This window comes from Trachymyrmex septentrionalis, unplaced genomic scaffold (genome assembly GCF_001594115.1).
Source record: "Trachymyrmex septentrionalis isolate Tsep2-gDNA-1 unplaced genomic scaffold, Tsep1.0 scaffold4, whole genome shotgun sequence".
Classification (NCBI taxonomy): Eukaryota; Metazoa; Arthropoda; class Insecta; order Hymenoptera; family Formicidae; genus Trachymyrmex; species Trachymyrmex septentrionalis.
The window spans coordinates 19,123-24,364 of record NW_017305568.1 but is presented as its reverse complement, the minus strand read 5'-3'; the positions used below and the strand labels follow the sequence as shown (position 1 = coordinate 24,364).

Below are 5,242 nucleotides of genomic sequence, written 5' to 3'. Positions count from 1 at the left end.
TTTATAAAAAACATATATATATATATATATATATATATATATATATATATATGTATTTATACAAGATGTTACATTTTAAATAATGCATTTAGATTTCTCGAAAACTGTGATAGAAACGAAAAATATTTCAAAAAAAAGTTGTATGGTTCGGAGAGATACATAAGAAGATATTATTAATTTGACTTTGGGTGACGTCAAGGTCAGAACAAGATTACATTGATTTTTTTTAATAGAACACCCTATTTTTGATGGCAGAATATAATAGCTAGTATCAAGGCTTTATAAGACGCTGTAAGAAAATATTTTTTTATTAAGTACTTTTTGAGTTATGGTGCTTGAAAATTACAGTATCGCCAGCATCAGCATTACCCAAGGTGTTCGACCAATGGCTGAACCTCTTAAATACTGATTAGAATCATATCCTAAATATTATTTATCAAAATCAAATCTATAGAGATTGTACCCCTTATTTTCATTTTTACATAAAAATGAATTTTTAGTGCAAAAATGAAAATAAGAGGAATAATTTCCAATGGCCTTTATCTTGACAAATGTTATCTAGGACAATCTCGAACAATATTCAAGAAGTTTTAGCTGTTGGTCGGACACCTTGCGTAATGCTAATACCGATGGTACTGTAACTTGCAAGCCTTGTAACTCGAAAAGTATTTTATAAAAAATAATTTTATTACAGTGTTTTGAAAAGTTCTTGATATCAACTATTAGATTCTGCCATCAAAAATAGGGTCATACATCTAAAAAAATCGATGTGACTTTAACCTAACATTGGTGACGCCATTCAAGGTCGACTCAATGATACCTTCTTATATCCCCCTCCGAACCATACAACTTTTGTTTGAAACATTTTTCTGTATCTACCACAGTTTTCGAGAAATCTTGATGTATTACATAAAATGGGACACCCTGTATATATCGAGTGTTTCAGACCATCCGTACCACTCTTTTATCTTCGCAGGATAAGATTCTATTGAAAAAAATGTTTAAACAAAAGTTGTAAAGATTTTAAAGCCCTATTTGCTGGCGCTTTGGTGGCGTCAGGTCAAGGTTATTGATTTTTTATAGAACATCCCATTTTTTAATGGCATATTCTTATAGCACACCTCTTTCCAAAACACTATAATTAAGTTCATTTTTATTAAATACTATTTGAGTTATAAGGCTTGAAAATAAGGTATCTCCGGCATTAGCATTGCTCAAAGTGTCCAAACAATGACTAAAACCTCTTTAATGTTATTCAGGATTATGACCTGGATAATATTTGTCAAGTATATTGGAGGTTTTTTCTCTTATTTTCATTTTTAGTGTGAAACCAAGGTAATGGCTTCTATCAAAAAATTTTAATAAGTAAACTGGATGCACAGTATCAAATGAAAATACCTATTTTAAATTTTCGGTTTCAAACAAAAATGAGCTGTTAGCTAAGCGAATTGCTAATAAAGGTATTACTCTATCTGCTTATAATAAAAATAGACAAATTCAAAGCCCAATTTTTCATTTCTACATAAACATAAAAATAAACGGAACAACCTCCAATGGCCTTAAACTTGACAAATATTGTCCAGGTTATAATTCTGAATAACATTAAAGATGTTTTAGTCATTGTTTGAGCACTTTGGGCAATGCTAATGCCGGAGGTACTGTAACCTTCAAGTCTTACAGCTTAAAAAATACTTAATAAAAATGAACTTAATTACAGTATAGTGTTTTGGAAAGCTTTCGAGGTATGCTGTAAGAATATGCAATAAAAATAGGGTGTTCTATTAAAAAAATTGATATGATTTTGACCTGACCTTGGCGACGTCACTCAAAGTCAACTCAAAGCGGCAGTAAATAGGTTTTGCTTTTGTCCAAATACCTTTATTAGATCTTATCCTGCGATAAAAGGATGGTACGGGTGGAATTCGTATATACAGGATGTTCAATTTTTAATGATCCAGTCCAATATCTTGAAAACTAAACCCAGTAGACAAAAATGTTTCAGACAAAAGTTGTTTGCTTCGAAGGGGAACATAAGATAATGCCATTGATTTGACCTTGGATAGTCCTTTGAAGATCACGTGAAGGTCGCCAATATATGTGTGTACATGCAGGATTGTTAAAGTTATTCTTTTTTAGTAAGACGTTACAATTATCATTATTTGCGGTAAAAAGTAATTCATTATTCGTTATCGATTCTAAAAAGTAACGCGTTATTGTTATTTAAAATAACGGAAAAATCGTTACTTTTTTGTTATTTTTCAAAAATGATTACATTTATGTAAATTATAACATAAGAACAAATCAATTTTCAATTTTTAATTTGTATTTTTGTATTATTTCATATCTTATTAGTTCTTTATTATAATACATATTTTAATTTGCACCAGCACATATACGAGGGCAAGTCAATAAGTTCTTAGAAAATCTGTCAGAGGGCATTCGCAGTGTCATGTCACATTACTTTTTGACAAGTAGCATCTTTCAGCTGATTACTGTTAAAGTTTGAGTGGAATTCATCGCGTGGTTTCATTTCTGTAGACGATTAAAGCGAACAACCTTTACAAAATTCGTAATATGCAACAAATAATTATATAATAAGAAATTAAAGGATCCCGCATTAATCCTATATGAAATTGGGTCCCGGTGAAATCAAATGGTTTTCTTATATGTTATAACAACTTATGGCCTGCTAAACAAAAAATAATATAAATTTTGGCGCAAAAAAATGAACAATTCGTGAATTTTTTAAAGTGAGACCTTTCTACTTTTTCTTTTATTTTCTTATAGTTCTTGCTTTTCAAAACATTATAATTTTATCCATTTTAGGTCAGCTGTTTAGAAGTTATTGAATATTTTATGAAGAGATGTCACTGTAGGTGAATTCAAACGAAAACTGTTCATTTTTGCGCTATGTAGGGCAATCTATATTTTGTTTAGCATAAGCTATAATATGAGAAAATCATTTGATTTCACTGGGACCCAATTTTATATTGGATTAATGCGAGATCCTTTGTTTTTGTCATAGACAATTTATCTAATAAATATCTCCATCGTCCTTTTAGTAGCTATTGATCTTTCAACAATTATTCGAATAGATAACAAACGATGATTAAATTTTTTTTGTTGTCTAGACCATTATCATAAAATGGCACCATAACGTTATTTTGGATATTGTTTGCTGCATCTGCAATTATTTATTTGCCTAATAAATGGCTATTGCCAGGAAAATACTTTGGAGTGCATTATCGTTGAATTCCAGAATAAAGAAACATTCGCATATCATGGACACATCCTGGCATTCCAGTAAATATATGTATGAATAAATGATAAATCACTTTTACATATTACCTGAAAAATATAATCTTTGTGTATAATAGTTTACTAATTGTTTAACTAAAACACATCAATCTCTGTAAAAGATATTTAGTACTCTTGATAGAAAAATACGATAGAGAGTATTTACTTTTACTTGAAATTATATAGAAAATCTGCCTTTTCTGTTTATATAACTATTGACATCTTCTTTTAGTTGGGGAATGTTTATGTGCGTTCCATCAATAATCTAAAACTTTAGGAAATCCATATAATGTCTGAATATTTGTCCAAGTATTTTAGTTCCTTCGTAGGTAGGCCATTTAATGAACAGATTTTGTATACAATACTATATATTACTCGAACTACTCTCTTCGTAATAAACCATGCGTGTAATAACACATGCACTTGATTTAGATACATTATATCGTTCACTTATAGAGCGAAAAAAATCTGGTGTTGCTAATACAAAAATAGTAATTAATATTTATTTTACAACATTAATTTATTCTCTTCCTTTGAATGGATTATTATCTAATTTTGATCCAATTAAGTATACTAAAAAATGAAAGGTATCATGTTTGAATCTGTAATTGGCTACGATCCATTTGATGTTACAAATGCTTTGAAGCATTTTTTGATTGGTTAATCAAAAACTTCGAAGCATTTGTAGCGCCAAATGGACCGCACCTATATATAGTCAGATATATATCACTACTATTAACACAAATATTGTACAGTAATATGTATGCAATATTTTTGTGTATAAATATAATATATATGTGTATATATATTAAACTAAAATGTGATTTAAATTTGACATTTGTGTATAGTGCAACAACATGCTCCACATAATTTCTAATTTTTGGCACTCTTCTTTCATTTCTGTTATAATTTACTACGTCAAATAACTCATCGCTCACTTGAAGAAGCATTAGTAGAAGATTCGAAAATAATATTGCCAAGCAAAATATATTCTTTCATAATTATTGCCAACTGCTTTTTATTCTATTAACTTAATCTAACCAAATGAATTTCAAATGAATAAATAATTTTTTCAAAATTATTTTTCGGATTATATGGGACCTCTCTATATGTGAGTAGTTCCTTTCTTATCAGTGATCAGTTCCTTTCTTAGTTAACAAATTTGTTACGAATTTTACAAAAGAAAAAAGGATATATAAATGTATGGACATATTTCATTATGCAGGATGGCCCCACCCGTCCTGAAGCAGGTAGACCGGATTAATCTGAGTCGAAAAGTCTTCCATCATTTTGCAGTTTGCACAATAGTTAGAGATATTAATGTTTATAAATTGTCGAATAGGCGCGTCTGCCCGATTTACGAAGATACGACCCATCGATCGCACGGTGCGCGGGCCACGAGGAGCGGAGATGCCTAGCAGGCGCGCCGTACCGTTTGAGCTTAGTGTGGGCGTTTGCCCCCCCCCCCGCCATACCTTCGGCAATAGAAGATCGGGTAAACACGCGTATTCGACTATCTTTAAATGTTAATATCTCATTAACCATTGTGCAAACTGCAAAATGATAGAAAACTTTTCAACTCAATTTAGACCTGTTCAAGATGGGTGGAGCCGAAATTTGATGCCACTCTGTATATTATAATATAATTACAATTTTATATATAATTATATATGTTAATGAATTTATATTTATTTATACATTCTCATGCATGAAAAATTTTTTACTAAGAGCATATAATTTCGTTTTTCCGATCTCCTTTTGTTTTGTATTAAGTTATAAACAAATGAAGATCGATGTCGAATAGATCATTATCTTCTAGCTTAATTAACAAATCTATAGTGTATAATTTCGTTTCCGTTCGATTTTTTTTTGTTATGCATTAGGTCATAAACTAATCGATGACCAATAAATCGCATTTTCATTATCATTTCCTAGCTTACTTAAC

At 30.2% G+C, this 5,242-nt stretch overlaps 1 pseudogene; it reads right to left on the bottom strand.

The window, feature by feature from the left end:
* Positions 1–3,499: 3,499 nt before the first annotated feature.
* Positions 3,500–3,805, bottom strand: LOC108750954 (annotated as a pseudogene).
* Positions 3,806–5,242: the final 1,437 nt, after the last annotated feature.